Source organism: Accipiter gentilis, chromosome 5, assembly GCF_929443795.1.
Source record: "Accipiter gentilis chromosome 5, bAccGen1.1, whole genome shotgun sequence".
Lineage (NCBI taxonomy): Eukaryota > Metazoa > Chordata > Aves > Accipitriformes > Accipitridae > Astur > Astur gentilis.
Window position 1 is genome coordinate 7973614 of NC_064884.1, and position 18333 is coordinate 7991946.

The 18333-nt window shown below is 46.2% G+C and overlaps 1 protein-coding gene across 9 annotated transcripts in view; it reads left to right on the top strand.

The window, feature by feature from the left end:
* CADM1 (cell adhesion molecule 1) overlaps positions 1–18333 on the top strand; it is a 170520-nt gene that overhangs the window by 91227 nt on the left and 60960 nt on the right. The window lies entirely within an intron of this gene.

The window sequence follows — 18333 nt, forward strand, 5'->3', positions numbered from 1 at the left end:
GGTGCTGTCCACTTGCTCTCAGCATGCTGATACAGCCTGACCTGCCAGCACTCAGGTAACATCAGATTCCTCTCTAAAATGGAGATTTCAAGCAATATGCAGGAGACTGTGCATGTAAATCCAAGCCAGAAATAGCTTCTCTTACAAAGACTGACAGGTACATGCCATTCTCTTCATCAGGCACATGCTGTCTGCGATATCGCTATGGGAGCTGGCAACAGCCTTGCAGTGGTGGGTGGTGAACAAAGGCTGTTCGCAGAAATATTTTCCAGACAAAGTTAGAATTAAAAGCACGGAGCTGATATAATGGTGATAAAGATATGGATGAAGGGAGTTGCTGGAAATACACAACTACACTGGAAGTCGTAAAGTGAGACTTTTTCTCTTCTCGTACTGAGTTTTCCGGTGTTGCTTTCTCCTTTTCACGAAGCACGGACTGCTTCTGATCTGCTTTGCCTGCCTATTATTGATACAGCAGCAGCCATCAATAATTCATGAACATACAGAACAGAATTAGGACTTGAGATGAGGTCGCACGATGACTCGGGAAAGATGATGTTGCTGGTCCATCTCAGCTGAGCATGGGCATTACACAAGATGCTCGCCTCTGACCGCAGCCTTTGACTCATCTTCAACTCGCCACCCAAAGACTGGGGGTGGAGAGAAACATGGTCATCTGCCAGGTCTCTTTCGAGAGCTCACAAAACTTGATGCAAATGCTAGCTATTCTCCTCCCACAGCCCCCTTACACACTGCCTTGAGCTTTAATCTCATCACTCGTAAACACTCAAATAGTGTTGGTCCTGATAGCTCAGCAGAACCCACTCACCACCCTCCTCTGTGAGGATGATCGAGGGAAGGCTGCTGCTAGTTTCCCATTTTTGGCAATAGGAGGAATATGGGATATTTGTACAGAACCTGCTCACCGGCAGAACTGGGAGGGACCAGGACAGCATCGGCCGTGCAACCTGCCGGTCAACGCTGCTTCGCACGATTGCTTTCTCTGCCAGTTTTGTATCTGTTCCCCTGTTGTTCTTACATTGAACATTTGCCGGAGACGGAAGCAGACAGAAGCAATCACGGATGCTTAGGGCTCTGTTACATCAACCTGTAAAGGGATCAAAGCAATCCTTTCACACTGTCTTGTTCCTTACCGTGGAACTGAACGTCTGTCTGTCTGTCTGCCTTTTAATTACTTCAGACAGATAGCTGTGGTTGTAGGTGTGTCTGTCTCTGCTGCCTTGCTGTTTCTCCTTGTCGCTCACAGGTACCGCAGACCCTCAAGCGGGAGATGCCCAGTGGAGGTCAACTATAGAGCAGGAGTCCTGGAGAAACACACTCATATATTATAACCTTGTCTTTGTTGGACTACTTGGGAACTTTTTATTCTCGTTACTGCAGCACTTCTGTTTTCATAGCAGGGACCCAGCCAAAACGCAGTCAGCTGGCTCTAGCAAGTCTCAAGTTCCTGTAACTTTGTGAGAGGTTGACATTAAAAAATGTAAGTTGAAGGAGTCCTTCTGGAGGTTTACGTGGTAGGAAGGATCTGACTCAGCTCACGGGAAGCCAATTGACCTCATGGCTAATATTCAAATCCTGTTGTCACGCTTGTGGCAGTCATCAGAAGTCAGCAGCCCTGCGTGCTGCTCCTGCAATGCCTTGTAAATTGGCAAATCGTACTGGTATTAGTCGCATGATGACAGGACATGTCAGAGCAGGGAAAAAGTGTGCATCATGTTCACACCAGACCCACAGAGCACACAGGATAGTTGACAGTTACTCTTCTTTTTGGTCTCTCTCACATGTGTGCGAGATGAACAGCCAAAGCTTCACTTTGGGTACTCCACTGAGTGTCCAGACGGGTATGCGCTGACCTGGAATACAAAGTTTGCCAGGGGACAGTGAAGGTTCTCTCATCCTTCGGGAGCACACCTTTGATCATCTGCACACCGAAGGATGGTTTCTAGGACAGCATGAGCTCCTTTTCAAGCCAATTTGCCACGCAGGAGAGATTGCAAGGCAGGGTGGAGATGCGTGAGTGTTTCTGGCCAAAATGAAGTTGGGCAGCAATGGGTGGGGGTGGAATCCCATGCTGACATTTCAGATACCTTCAGCTGAAATAAGAGATAATTGCAAAGCAGCAGTGGTAAATGTCGTGTGTTCTGCTCCTGTAAAAGAGATGAAGCAGTGCAAACAAGTAGGCAAAGATCACGCAACCAATAAAGATCATTATGAGTAAGTACAAAAGTACAAGATCAACCTATATTCGTATTGCCAACTTTTTTAGCTGCCAAAATGTAACAATTATGTTAAATACGTGGCTTTCCAAGCAAATCACGTTAAGCCTGTTTGTGGGCGTACTATAACGTAGGAGTTGATAACTGTTCCTTTGCCTCCTTGGATGGGAACACAGGTTAGCACGTCCACCCCAAAAGTGAATCCAGCTTTTTGGGCTGCTTCTGGTTTGGGTTTTGCAGCCTGGAGTGATTAAAATGGACTAGGAATGAAAAAAAGGCATGCTGTGATCTCCCTGGAAGACTCCACAAATAGCTCTGTCCTCCAAATTGTACTCAGCTCCTCATCCACATATTTTCCAACTTGACTCCAGTTTTGATTTGGGTTGTTTTGGTAGATGTTGAAAAACTGAAAGGTTTTGAGAGACATGTCTTGTTCTCATTGTCAAGTTTCCTTGCTTTGTATTGTCTTCATATATAGCAAGTACCATTAAAAATTCCCTTTCCAAGAAGCCCATATCATCCTGGTAATGTATTAACAAACACGAAATGATGATTGGATTGGCATCCAGGACTGCTGTGGTTATACACAGAAAGGCGTGTGGCTGTACTAAAGCAGCTTCCTGTTTGCCCATGCCATGTTAAACCTCTGGACGGTTAATGGTCAGGTTTTTTGCCCACAAACTTTGTGCATCTGCGTTTTTCATTGAAGGTTTGCTTTTTTCTGTTTGCCCAGGATTGCATGGGCTTGAGACCCTCAGCAATACCAAAACCAAAACAGCTTGTGGAAACTTTAGGGGACTGCTGGAAAAGCATGTTATGATGGTATCAAGCCATATCTGTTTAATTTATGGAAAAGAAGGGAGGTTAACACATGAGAGACAGAAATCCGCTGTTCTCTTTGTAAGTGAAAGGTCATGTTACTGAGCACGGCAGGGTGGATTTGTGAAAAACGAGCTCCTGTTTGTGAGGAATTAGAATGAGTCTCTGATTTTTTTTCCATTTGTGACCTTTAAAGATGCTGCTCTTAGATTGATAAGCAGGCTGATGCTTTTAGCAACCCAATCCAAAATTTCTTTCTCATATAAAGACTATCTTTCAAACGCCATGGGTGTTACTTCCAGAAAACGTTCCTTTCTGTAAACCCCCCTCTGGGGAAGGAAGGGATGCAATGATGGGATCTTAGCTGATGAAGAAGGAAAATTCAGTACATTTCCTGTGGTCTGGAGCCTCACCCCAAGGACTTTCTGTACCTTCTTTTTTCTGGCAATTCTACTTTATACTTTTTTCATTTTGTTGCCAGGCTTGAAGTGCTCCTGCCCCATGGGACAGTAGAGAAGGCTCAGAGAGGTTGACTTTGCACCCTGACCCAGGAGATGCTTTTTTACTTCCTGTGCCGCTGAGGAGGTGCTTTTTGAGGCCGGTGAGAGGTGGATTGGAGAGGCCCTGCACGTTGCAGGTGGCATGCCGTGTCTGTGATGCATCAGCACGTTTTGTGTGGGTTGTGTTGATTCATACTAGCTGACCAACTGCTTTACTTGTTGCTGTGGGCATCTGTACATTCTCTTAGCTTCCTAAGCCTTGCAGCGCTACTGTATGGGGTGGGTTGGGTTTTTTTTGCCAAATCCACAGCTGCACATTGTTTTTTCTGCCCCCTGCTTCCAGCTCTGGTGGGCAGCAGGACTCCCGGGATCGGGAGGTTTCAGGAAACTGCAGCTCAAGTGGCAAAAATACCAGCAGCAGCAGATGTGCTGACCTAAGAAAAATCCTTTTATTTGTGGTGGACAGCAGTTCCATTTTCTTCAGGTGGGCTGATGAATCCTGCAGACGTGCAGAGGAAGCTCCCTGCTACTGCATGGCTCCGTTAATTAAATGGAGGGCTGGCTTTTCCAGCTTGGCAGCCTTGCTAAGAGGCTTTCACTGTGTTTATTTTATGTTCCTAGAGTGCTTTTGGCACTGAAGCGATGCGACTGTAGACACCCTTAGTATTTAAATTCCTGTAGCAAGGCTCTCTGATGCTGTATGTTCTGCCAGTTCTATCATACAGTCGATCTATGGCTGTCCTAAACGGTCAGACAGGAGCGTGTTTCTGTCAGGGTGAAAATGTGTTGCAGAGAAATAGGTGCTTTTCCGGTGATGTCTCCTCTCATTGCCCTTGGTCATCCCTTATCTTCTAGTTCAAGCAGAAACTGGAGGATGTAGCTTCGATCCAAACTGTGTTCTAAACCATGTAAGAGCAATTAATGTGGATGATTCCACTGTATTGTTTTGTTGACCATTACTGGGGGGAATGTCGATCCACGAGTAATTCTCCCGCCACAGTTCTCAGACTGTTTTCTGACCTGTTTCTCTGGTTTGCGAAGTTTGCTGTTACTTATCTCCACAAAGCCGATGTGCTCGCCCATGATGCGGTTTTCCTCTCTTTAGTACCTGTTGGTCTCCCGGGACAAAGAGCTGACAGGCTGCCCTTTAGCTTTGATGACTCCGACACTGGCATAGGAGGAGGCATGCAACGCTGCCCAATCTGCCCCAGTTTCAGCTCCATCTGGGTGTTAGCCCTGACAGCCAGTTTCCCTTCAGCAGGCTGTTTACTGACCCTGTCCTATTGTAAGATGCTCCGACTGCTCGTTCTCTGTGGACAAAAGACACCTTCGCGTTTTTACTTGGGCAAAACGTTTTAAGTGAAGATGCTGAATGTCTTCCTAGTTCCTATACGAGCTATGAAACAGCAAAGACTGTGTGCAAAAATCTGGAAACGGTAATAATGCATTTGGAGAGCAACGCTCAGAGTCTCAGAGCGTTGTCTTTTGCTAAATGGTGCATTGAGGTCTGATACATCAAAGTGACGTTAGGAGGCATGAGCGTGTGCATTATCTATACCTTTTCTTAAGAAGAATGGTCTCCCTTTTGTGGTAAGATGGCACAGCCTCACCTGCAGAAAGCTGCAGTTCGGTGCTGGTAAAGGACTATTGCAGAAAGCCAAACAGCTTGTTTCCTGCGAGCAGAGCTGGCAGAACGCAGTAGCGATTACGCTCTTTATTTTACAGTATTCATTTGTGAATGCCGCCCTTACATAAGTACAATGCTTTGGCAGTGCTGCAGCAGTACAATGTCAGTGCAATGGAAATCTCAGCGGGCCAGCCAAGTTTCCTGGTTTTGAGCCAGACATCTGGGTTTGGGGTTTTCACGGCATTCTTCAGTAGTATTAGGAGACCTCATAAAGCAGCCTCTCCGGGGTATTGTGCCGAGAACCACATTCCCAACCAATTACAAAACTGGTCTACATCAGTAATGAGCCCTTACTTTGGGAAGGGATGGCGGGAAGACAAAAGCAAAACTTTCAATGAAAGCTGCAAAACCTTTTAACATGAATAGATGTGGGCTTGCTAATTGGGATCGCCATTTGAAATGTTCCCTCTAGCTCTGGTTGTGCCTCTCAAGCTCCCGCCGGGGGGCGGAGGGTGGTGGTAGCAAGGGAAAATGGCTGAGAAGCTGCAGCTCTTTTGGATTTCGCCGTTAATGATTTTTTGGCGATGGGCATGAGGCACGATTGAGCATTTCTCTGACCAGAAAAGTACAGCAAGTCGTTTTCTCAGTTGAGCGGGTCTCATCATAGGAAAATGGTCACACAGTAGTTTGGAAGAAGGTTTGCTTTCTCTGCCTCCAGCACCATCCTCATTAGCTATGATGTGGCAGGAGACAGCAGAGCTCTTTATTGACTAACACCCCCACCCCAGCAGGTCTTTGGAAAGCAGCACTCAGGATACGAGTAGAGGCTGAACGCCAGCGATGGGCACCACGTCACGTAGGCTGGTGGCCGTCCTCCATGCCTTGTGGCAAAGGTCCCGTTCGGCTTATTAGCGTGCACCAAACTAGCTGTTCTCCACCCTGCCAGAAAGCGTTGGGATACGGCTGTCAAAGACACGGGGTGAAGGCAGCCGGGCTGCCCCACAGGCAAGCCGTGCCTGGGATGCTGCTCACAGGTGGAGTCCAGTCCTGAAGCACCAAAACCTTCTTGTTTCAAATCAGTCAGGACCAGCTGGAAAATCTTGCAGCTTAGAGTAATGCGGGAGCTCTGCAAATAGCTGGGCTTGACATTACTGGGTTCCAACTCCCATTCACAGATAATCCCGAGCAGAAATGCAAAGTTGATATAAGTGTGTGGCTGGTGGAATAGCAGGATGCTTCCAGGTGAGAAAGTGTATTAAAAAATGTAGATTTCGTAAATAAACAACCCTCCTGTTATGTATACCTACTGATGACCCTGGGTTTGTACTTAAATATTTTAAAGCTTGCTTCTTCTGAATGTTTTATTTAGAGTTTGGTAGGTACCAAACAAGAAGTGAAGTGTGAGTAAAAATCCCTTTGGCTTCTGCAGTTCATTATTGCCAGGTCTACCCTGAGACGGGCATGTTTGCATCTACTTGCCTATCAGAGCACATTTTGCTGATGTTTGTTTAGAAAACAAACCAAAAAACCCCTCTGAGCCAGCATGAAAAACTCGTCCCACTGGGATTTTGAGTAAGACGACAGGTACAGCGTATATTGTGGTTCAGTCTGAAGTAACAGCAGCAGTACTGCTTCCGTAATAATGTTGTGCGTCCTTCTAGCCCTACGGGCCACTGCAGTACTCAGGGTAAATGAATGCAAACTCCCAATTTCACATTGAAAATGTCTGGTACAAGGCTTTGGGGGATCAACGTTTCCCATCCTGCAAACCAGCGCTCACAAACATCCTGGTCGTGTAACCTCTGTGTAATCGGCTTGCTGTGCACTCTCAAAATCCTTCGCTTTGGGCAGCAAGGTTTGCTAATGAGCAGAATGTAATTCGGTTTTTTTAGGAAATTATTCGAAACAGCATACCCATAAAACCTTATGATTCATGATGGTTTGTTTTGTTCTCAAACGCAACCCAAACTAAAAAGACATTCATCAACCTGCAAAGGCTGCTTGTGGCTGTCTCTGGGTAGCAGGTAAAGGATAATTCATCCCCAGCCAGAGAAAAGCACATGCTCACTGATCCATTTCCAGGCACACTGTTTAGATCTCCGTATTCAGGGCAGTGACAGGAAGACGAGCTGCTCCCAAATTAAATACACGTGGTAGGAAAACGAAATTTTCCTGGTTGAAGTGGCCTAGCTCATTTTCAGTGTTAAGCATATGGTGTCTGTGTCAAAGTGTTTTTCCACAGAACCAGAGTGTTTTGTCTCATCAACCGAGCTTAATAAATTCCATGCACAGGATTGTTATTCCACGGTAATGCATTTCAAGTGAGCTGCTGAGAGGAGTTGTGCTGGCACCTTGCACTTGTTGCTGAGAGGATGTTGTTGCTCAAGTCTGGGTGAGTTATTAACGTAACTTTGGAGGCGGAACCCTGTGAGCGTCTTGCAAGGATTTGGTGATGTATAATACCTGCAAAATAGTGTAACTCTTCCAGCTAACAGCCAGACTACCTTACTGAAAAATATTTCAGTAACATGCATCCGTGCCAGGTTTGAAAAAAAAAAAAACCCCACAAACCCAAACCAAAACCAACTTCTGTACAGAAGCTACCCAAGTGGCATTTCAGCAAAGGCCATTTTAGATTTTATAAAATGCTTTTAAAAGCCAGATTGAGCCAGACTGTAATTTCAGTGACTTGCTAGAAAAATGCCCATGATTAATTGTACTTAGTATTTGTAGCTCCAAAATATGGTGCATCATACAGTTTGTTGACAGCAGTGTTCCTGAAGGGTTGGGGTTTCTGGATTTTAAGGAAGGGTGTTCTTGACAGACCTTACTGTAAGTTAGCAGGGGTCTTATAAAGTGTTTTTAAACACAAGTGATTAAGGGTGGGAATTGCTCTTGCTCTCAGATGCAAGTGCAGCTCCTGAATAAAACAGTCAACTGCTGAAAACCTAGACTTTCACAACCATGCTGCTGAGTTATTTATTGTAGAGTACTTCCTTTGAAAATGAGTCTTGTTTTTAAATATTCTACCCTTGATGTGCTAAGTATGAGAGGGCCAGTCCTACTGTTCATTAAAAGTTGGCCAAAAAAGGCAGATCTGTTCAAACTGTTGGGGTTTGAGGAAAGAATTGTGAAGAATGTGTATAATTTAAATTGTTCTTTCAAGAAATGCTAAGCAAATGTCTAGTAGATTTTCAGCTGCTGTTGGCAACATCTGTAAAAGGTCTCGTGCCTCTCTTGTGACATGTCAGAGAACAATTGGAGTGTGCTTAGCTTTGATGATAGGAAGATGAGGATAAGCTGCGAGAGGGTGTGATTTTGAAATAATACAATTACTGTATTTACAAATAAAAAGAGGGGAGGCCATTTATGTACTCTTATCTGCTTGCTTCCTTTGAATGGCTGCTAGAGATTGCTCTCTCTAGCCCAGATCCCCATGCAGGATCCCCACCTCAACAGCAATAGTCAATGCAAGCTTTGTACTGTGTGATCTGAACGGTTTGACCTGGGGATTCATGAAACCTGCAGGACAAAGAGGCCGCTCCCTCTTGGGCAGTCCTGGCAGGAGCGAGCAGTTTTGTGCAAAACTGCAGCAAAAAAGCAGTTTATCAGGTTCTTCTGGCTGCTGGTGCTACCCAGGCTTGTGCCAGAGAAAGTGGGACTTGGTAGGGAGGAAGGGGAAGAGCAGCAGCGAGGGGAAAGCAGGACCTCAGCACAACCCCGGGTTGAAAAGCCGGTGTTTGCATATGAGCAACCAGTGAATCCCTCCAACTGAGCATCCCCCTCTCGTGCCCATGCTGGGCTCCTCGAGAGCGTTTGTGAGAGCCGATCTGCAGCACCAGGCAGCTTTAGGTGGCGCTGAGCATGTATTTGCGTCCTGTCACATCGAGGAACTTTGTCGCTATTCATTGCGATCATCTAATCCTGGCTAAAAGAAGTAAACCCTACCGTGAAGCCAGGCACGTCAAGAAGCTGCAGGTTTTTTGAGGTTGCTTTGTAATCCTGGCCACATTGGTGCTGCATGCGGGGAAGGAGAGGCTTTATTTAATTCTAATAACAGTAGAGATAATGTTGGCTTTGTGATAGTCCTGGGCACAGCTGTTCCGTAATATCCACGGTGGTACATGATATGAATGGCTAGCAAGGTATCAAGCCTCTAGGATGTTTTCCTTGCTTTTCAGCGCTTGAATGGATTGCATTGGTTTATTGGAATAGCGCTGACTTTGTGCTTGCAGTAATTAATTCCCTTTTCCGGGCTGGGGGGAAGGTTGGTTATAATTTCCTGCATTCTTTTATCATAAGGCCAAAGGAGAAACTCAGAATAGTGAACAGATAGGAGTGCTGCATACATGCATTTTAAATTCAGTTTCAAGCAGTTAAGAAGATAGATTTTTAGTAGAGTGGTCTCTCTGTATTTGCACACAATTTTAAAACAAGGTGACCTGGAGGATTGGTGCTAGGATATGGTGTCCGTTTCCGAGATCCCTGGCTGTACTTCTAGCTAGCTCTAACGGTAAATCTGTACACACACACCCTCCTTTTTAAGGGCAATTTAGTGGGCTGGAAGACAGGCGTTTTATCTGCTAGTCGTCCTCATGCTGCAGGGTGGGCAAGAGGAGGATTGCTGGGAGCGGGTACAAATTTATACTGACCGAACTCCTTTCATCTCTGAAGCCTGCTCTTTGAGCTTAACCATGTGGCAAATAAGCAGCACAGAAAGTGTGTCCTCCTGCTGCCCTCCCTGTCTGCGCTCTACTGAAGGACATCCCTTGCAAGGACTCCCACCAGCATGGGAAAACACTGTGGTAAGGAGTGGGAAAAACTTGCTTGAGAACCAGAAGGGCAAAACAAGTGGGGGAAGAATGAGTTCCTTGGACATTTTCACCGGTTTTCATTTTTTTTCCCAAAGATGGCAAGCACCTTGTGGCTCTTGCTGTTCTCAGGTCCTTTCTAATACCACTTTTGCTTCATGGCCTTTGCGATCCACAGCATGCGTTCCTATCAGGAATGGTTGTCAAAAGATAGGCAGCATGGGCAACTGCATAAGCAAAATGGCTGGGGTAGCAATTGCTTGAGTCCTGGCAAAAGCCTGGTTATAATACTAGCGTTTGTGATTTCCAGTAAGGGCTTCAAACAGTTTCCCATAGCTGCTCCGAACGGTCACTGGCTGCCGGCTTCTTCCTTGTAAGCGTCGCAGCAGCCCCATGCTGGGAATGGCTTCAAATCTTTCTAAAAAGGTACAAATGCAAAGCAAGCCAACACTTGGGTATTTAAAGCATCGCTTGATTGCTGCGGTCCTTCCCTTCTCCCCTCTGTGGGCGCAGACGCGGGAGTGAGTTCCCCGAAGCCCTGCGATGCCTGTTGCCTTGCCAACACGGGTGCGAAGGAGACGTTTGAGCAAAGAGACGGTTGCTTCTGCTGCAGAGCTGTAATGCCAGGCAGATCAGGGCGGCAGGGGGAAAAAAAGAGGAGGAGGACCTCACCCGCTTACAACCGCTCCTACACAGCTGCAGAAAGGGAGAATTAATAAATCCTTGCAGAAACATTCAGCACTCACTCCTTGCTTCTTCTGAAATTGTACAACAGTGTAATTTCTTAATGATGGGTAATGATGAAACATCAATTTCAAATCTCTGGTTTTTGCCTTTTCTTCTGTCTAAAGCTGCAAAGTCGGGGAGCTCGTCATAGTTTACAGTCAACTGGGTGCCTGCGATCCTTATTGATGGAGCTGATACCTGCTGGTGTTTACCATGTGAATATCAAGGAGGAGCAGTAAATTGAAAATTGCTTCTAATGGGCTCAGTTTGCATGTTTTAATGCTTCTCCAGAGAAGACAAGAAATGTTGAGATTTTAAAATAGAACAGGCACAGCGGTCTCTGGTAACACACGTTGCTTGTGTTTTCTTTCTTTACAGTTCGCATCCCTTTGGTGGTAGCTCAAACACCCCCTTAAACAGAAAGTAGACGCAAAAACGTCGTTTATCTTAGACTTCCTGCCTGCTGCAGCGGGAGCACTCTCCGTAGTAAGCCTGTGGCGATCAGTGCGTGTCCGTTACGTAGCTTCTCTCGTCCAAGCTGGGCAAGCCCAATATGCCACGGAGCTCTGACAGTGGCGGAGGTGGTGGTGACAACCCTGCCACCACCATAAAGGCCCTTGGCTGTGTGTTTTGGTTCTATGTCGTGCTCCCTGTTGGCAGCCGGAGCAGTGTAGCTTGAGAGTGTGGGAAAGCAGAAGGTGCTAGAACAGAACAGGATCCTACTGAGCAAAAGCAAAAGATGCTGGTTCCTGCAGACGCTCACCGAAGTCCAGTAAATAACTTCTGCCTCTCTTCGTATGGGTTTATGGAGCAGTGCTGGCCATGCAGGCGTTAAAGCCGGCAGAAATGCTGGCAGCGGGGTTGTCGGCAGGATTTTGTCTGAGGTTGGTCATCCCGGCCCTGCATGTGGGGCTTCTCCAGGAGTGTCCCTTCCCTAGCGTCCGTGCACAATAGTTACACATGGCCCGTCCTGCCATATACAGGAACGTAGTGGAAAATTAACATTTCAGTCAAAAAGATGAAAATAGGAAATGTGAAGGCTTTTCTTGCTGCAGTTTTGCCTTGGAGCATGCTGCTTCAAAGACAGCAGCGAATTGAAGTCACTAGCCGTAGCTGTCTCGTTCTTTCTTGAGGCAGTGTTTTGATAAATGTTGATGAGTTTAACAGTAAAACTAAATGACATTTATAGCACTATGTATGCTTTACCCGTTGCTTAATTATATCTAATGGTGTTGCATGTAAAAGGCGTTTACCGTTTTACTTTGTTTAAAATGACAATCTAAACCTCAAGGCCTATGGGTTTTTGTACAAAGGTGACGACTTAATTAAAAACTAAAGACAATCTAGTTTTAAAAGGCAACTGCAACTTTAAGAAATACGTGATAAAATTTACAAAGTGCTTGGTAAGAGAGGAGTTCTTGAACTTCAGAGGTGTTGGGCTCCTGCGGCTCCGGCTGGTTTTGGAAAGCCAGGCGAGCGGAGGGGTTGAGCCTTTCTCCCCTTGCCCCTCTCTCCCGGCATGGTAGGGTACTGCTAAGTCGGGGTCCCCATCCCTGCCCTGGGTCCCCATTAGGGCTGGGCAGCACAGACAGTGTGCTGTGCTCAGTTCACCGCCTTCGGGAGGTTTGGGCACAAACTGTGCCTGCCGATTTGAGGAAGCTGGGATGAGGACGGCATCCAAAGATGTTTTCTTCCTCCTCACTTCTGTATTGGTTGCATGGTCTCATTGCTGTTAACTCCAGAGGCACTAAGGGGGATTGGGCTAATGCAGTTTAGAAAATCATGCTTTTATTTTGGCGTGGAGTGTACCGTTTCTTTTCCCTTCCTTCCAACTTTGCCTTTGTCCTGTTAGCCAGCAAACAGACAGATTCTCTACTGAAAGTAAGGCATGAAGAATGAGTCTGTATCAGGCAAGCTGCATCTTTAAAAATAAACACTGGATCAGAGCTTTGTGCCTTCCACTCAGCTGGCAAAGCACTGACAGCAGGCAGTAATGTGTTCAGGAGCATCTGCCCTTTCTCTTCTTTTCATGGGTTTAGTCAAAGCAAATCCCACAGATGAAGGGGAAAAAAAAAAAAAAAAACACCACCACAAAAATGCATTTTATTTCCCCTAGCATGGAAGAACTACTGGGTGGAGGCCGAAAGGGGGGACGTGCAGAATCTGCAGCGGGTAGATTAATGTTTAAAGACATTAGCATTGGTCTTTTATTAACATTTATAAATCCGATGGGTGGCAGATTGAGGGCCGATTCCACATTTTTTCTTCCTTTTCTGTGAAATAATACATATGGTAAAATAGCTCTTGGAACTGCCTTTATCGCGGAGATGAATCAGGACAGTTGGTGTTGCGAGAGACTTAAAACTTACAAATACGTTGCCCTTTAGGCTAGCATTCATCATTGTGTCTGATCTGGGATCTAGACTAAAGGCTTTTGTTATAACGTACCATTTTATCCTTTCTTGGAACTATAAATTGGAAGGAGTTCTCACTTTGATCGTAATGCTGCTGCTGAGATTTCCGGCCCCCCCCCCCCCCGTGTTTTTGGGGGGAGTGCATAACCCTCACTGACTGTGTCTGTCACTCTTTGACAAAAGATCTTGTCTCTGATCTCGAAAAAAAAGAAAAGGTGGGGGGAGCAGGGGACAACACACACTTAAAAAAAGGAAAGGAAAGGAAAAGACTCCTAAAGACAGTGCCCCTTCCTCATCAAACGATGTGCCTACAGGTGAGGCACGGGCATTTACGTGACCTGGCTGGTCCTGCCAGCTGGGTTTCCCAAATGCTGAACAGCAGCGGAATAACTTCAGCAAGGACATGAAGTGGAAGCTTCTTCGGCTCTTTCGTGGCAATGCGCAGGTATCAAGAACAGGCGAACAAAACTGCGCTGCTTGAGCATCCCGTTGCTGAGGCCGAGGACCTGCCCTTCATTCCCTCCCCCATAAACGTGGGCTTTGCAGCAGAACTGCAAAATCTGCAAGGGCCTGAGGATTACTAATGGGCAGGAGAACGCTGTGTGATAAAGCCGGGAGGTGTAAACCTTGCTCTGCCCTTGAACTGGCGAGCTGGCAGTAGAGCCCAGCCCTGGGCAGGCAGCAGTGGGGGCTGCCGCTTCGGTTAGCCCTTGGATCGTGCGCAGCTGGTAACGCTCTTCGTCGGCTCTGTCGGATTAAGGTCCTGGTAATCCTTGGGTAGGCACATCAGAGAGTGGTTTAGGTTTCCAGAATTAGACTGTGTATTTGGGAAGACAGAGCATTTGTGATTATATTTTGCTTTTTGCGCTACTGCTGTTCCCAGCTCGTGGTGGCGGTCTTGGTTTTGTTTTATTGACCCTACTTATATTTGTCATTTGGGGGAAGCCCCCAGCAACTGAAATCAATCACTTCCATTAGAAACCCAGCTCTTGCTGTAAAAGACAGTAGCAGCATTTTTTGCCTTATCATGGGGGAAAAAGGCCAGGAAAATATTAAACACCTGAATTCTAGAGGCTGGCAAAGCAGGAGGCATCTTGCTTCTTAATCTTTAGTGTTACGCTGACCCCCAAAAGATTTGCTTCCTCTGCAGCGTGGGCATCTCCCCATCGCAGACATAAAGCAGAGCGCGCAGACAGCTCGCACTAGGAAGTCTGTTCCTCCAGGTTTGGATGCAGCCAGGCAAAGGTTTGTGGAAGGGGCAGTCCCCCCCCGGAGCTGCACGGGGCCGACAGTTTCTCCTGGGATCTGGCTGAGAGCAGTGGCGCTTTGCACGTCCTCGGACGGGACAGGGGACCGGAATCCAGAATCATGACATTTATGTCTGCGCTCTCGTCCAAAAAATGAAGAGTGGGCAGGTAACGCGTGTGAGCAAAGCAACTCAAAAAGCTGGCGTTTCACTGGGAATCGAGATCGGCTTTTCTCCCATGACTGCAAACTAGGAATTAATTTCCAAGGGCAAAATATAAACTCAGCTTAGTCCACGGAAGAGAAGTCATCCTTGTGCCTTCAGCATCTGGTGGGTGTGTACGTGGAAGGGTAGCCGAGATGTACAAGCTCTCAGTTCTTCGAGCTGGTGAATATTTTGCCTTCTTATTTTATGTAATGGTAAACACTTCGGAGAAAAGTTCTGCGGGTGTTATTGAAGGCTTACAAGATTACTTCTGTGAATAATGCAGCAAGTAAAGTGTGGTCATTTAAAGCTGACTGCATGCTGTCTTAGCCAAAGAGTGGGAATTGGCCACAATATCCCAAGAAAAACACTGTATTCCAATTTATTATCTATTATCCCATTGTGCTTCAGGACATTTTCTACTGGTTTGCACATTTGTTATTAATTTTGTCATTTACTTCTTGCCTATTACAGTGGCGGAACTAAAGATTTTGAACGGCTTTAACTTACACGTGCAGGCAGTTAAGGGAGATCCTTTCTTTAGGAGAGAGATTGGGCTGATGTTGATAAAAATTCATCTTGGGTGCTTTATGGAAATAAAGATTTCTTGGCTTTAAAAGAGATTATTAAGCTGCGCATTGTGACAGATGCTGCTGACAGTAAAAAAAAAAAAAGGATGTTAAGAAACCTGCAAGAGATGGGTTACAGGTATGGATATAAGACAGATCTGCTCATTAGAGTAAAATGAAACCCATCATCTGACTTGAAACAGTTTTCCTCGTTATTGGAAAATCCCGTCATTCTGAATAGTCCGTGGTGGCATTTTGCAGGGGGGTGAGGGGTGGGCATTGCTCCTGGAGCAGATGCTGTAGTATCTAAGGATTGAGTGTGTACCAAAACAGACTTCAACAGCAGCAGCATCTTCACAAAACGCTCAGAGATCACAAGGAGCATCTCGGAGATGGAGGAGTGGGATGGTCTGTACCTCTGCAAGTGCTCTCCGCTGGTGGCTGTGCGCCGAGGGAAGATCCCCCTTGCCATATCTGCTGCCCAGCCACCATCCCTGATTTATGCCCGTGGTAGCAGAGGCTTGACGGCTGCAGGGAAAGGTGGAGAGAGAGCAGATGGGTGAGTTTCCTCCAAAGATACACTTGCCAATTCAGAGCGCAACCAGTGCCACGCTCAAACCGAAGCATGTGGCTGCTGCCAGCCTCTACAGTACAAAAATAGAGGTGACGGTGCAGGTGACAAACCTGCAAACACATAAATTCTCTCCTTCCATGCTTAGGGTTTCAGCAGAGGCTGCCATGGCTTTAGCCCCCTGTGGCAGCGACAGAAATGAATGTAAGGCAGCAGGTGCTGTTAAATAATGTTGTTCTGATAATGTAAATGTGCTGAATGCACTCATCATCTGTGAAAACTGAATATTTCATCAATGCTCCCTCCTCTTACCTGCAGCAACCTGCTGTACATCAGACCTGAGCTCCTGATGGAACAAGTCGTGATAGAGAGAGGAAATTCCGTGTGTGTTTTAAACTCTGGACTAATCAAGGTTGCCTGCCTTATGTGTGTCCTCGATAGTGATGTAGCTGGAAGATAAAATGCAGATAAGGAATTCCGTATTAGGGTGGCATTAATAATAAATGAGTGTTGATCCTAATAGAGTATTATTTAAACATACTGAATGGAGGCAGCAGTCTGCTGGGACCATATTATGTTGTCACACTACTTCTCCCTTGCTGATGCTGCTTCCGAGCAGTGGTAGGGAGACTGAAGCGTTGGATTTTAGGTGATGTCCTTGGAGGATGATGGCTGGCAGTGACGGCTGGGTGTAAGGAGGAATACGAGTGAGAGGTACCCACCTTGCGTTTCTGCTGGGGCTGTACACAGTGGTACCCTTTGCTGCCCTTCTGCTCGCTCCTCCACGCTCTTCCTTGCTTCTCCCTTTTAGCATGAGGCTCCCTGAGAGCCCCCTTCAGAGCCCACAGGTGTCTCTCGGGAGGACTTCGTCATCCTGCCTCCCTTTCTCAAACCATTCCGCAAAAAGATCATCTGTGTCTCCTGCGTATGGTAGCCAAGGAGCAGTGCTCGCACAGATGTCCTTTGGATGATGCTCTGATAAACCTCCAATCTTATGAGAGCAAGACAGTCTTTTAATAAGTGACCTTTTGTTGTCTTGGCAATGAACTGTCAACTTCCAGAATAAAAGCAAGAGATCAGCTGCTTCTGTGTCTTGAAAGCTATTCTTCTGGAAAGTTAAAGTGTTTGAGCATCCCTAAGTAGATAGATAAAATATAATGCTGCAGTAGCAACATCTTTTATGTAAGAACTGTCCAATGGCTTAAGAAATTAGTTCTAAAACAGGCATACAGCTCTCCAACTTAGCCATGGCAGCAAAACATGTAAATTGTGCTTTTAGACAACAGAAGCTCCATCATGGTGAGTGTGACTCCTAGGATTCTTCCTTCAAATGGTTCAAACCAATTAACTTGAAATACGATCGTATTCTGAAAGACTAAATTTCTGGGAATTGTTATAAATTGCTTTTGTCACAAGATTTGGTTAGAAACGTGGAATAAAAAATGGAGATTTGCAGCACAACAGGCTTCATCGCAAAACTGGGTACCAACGCTGCAAGCTGTGCCGAATTCTTCCCTGCTTGGTTCCTGGGAGCCTCGTTTGCCATGCCCCCCCCAGGTCAGTGACAAGGAAGATCGGTATTGATCCTCAGCATCTGCTGACAGTAACCTTTGAAGGGACAGGCGATGTATGGCCATGGAATTTTATCTGTCAATATCTGGGTAATAGAAAGACAAGCACGGCATCTAATCCCAACACAGGTGACAGATCATAAATCTGCGCTGATGTGGTTACTGGTAGTGGCAGGAATGGGAGGGGTGGGGGCGAAGTGGCGCTGATGGACACTGGGAAGTCAGGAAATACTCTGGGCTGAAAAACCTTTTGGCCAAAAGCACGCAGGTTTTCATTGTAGCAAAAAGGGTTTTATTCTTCAGCTCAAAAGAAATACTTTAATTCGATCATTAGGTGGGTGCGGGCTGAGTAGTTGGTTCTTGTCGAGTGATGTCCCACATGACATGTCCCATCAGTGCGCTCTTCAGTTAGCATTTTGGAAAACGCCTGGATTTGGAGGGTTTCTTCTCCGGAGGGGTCCATCGGAAGCGGGGTGCTCCCAGCTCCCGGCAGCCTCTGGAGTCAGTAATGCCGAGCCTTTTAATAATTCAGGGGGAGCATGATTCAGCAGAGGAGCTGCTTTCCTTTGGGCTATCAGTACCTAGCCAGCTGTGTTGCTGTAGCAGTATTTCACATCAGTTTTCCATCTCTGTACAGTTTTGGTTACAAACCAGTAGAAAGAATTCCCCAATGCCATTTCATCATGCAGAAATTCACAAATGTTTAAAGTAAATACAGCCTCTGGTGTCAATAATTCGGAGCTATTGTCATCTTTTATTCTTACTCTTTAAGCAAGAAAAGCCGTAAAGGTGGCTATAGCATTTCTTTCTCTACAAATTTAATAGCTGTGCACAACTCGCTTGAATTTGCAGTATATTTTTCTGAAGTGTATATTTCATAACGTAAACATGCTCCCCACAATAAGTAATTTTTAGCACAATCTTGCATGTTCTCTCTGAAATGCGGAGAGTAATTCAGCAGGGAAGTGTGAGCTGCAGCTCGGTGAGGGCTGGGGAGAGGAGTCGTCTGCCTCGCTGGGTGCGTCGCTGCTGAAAGGT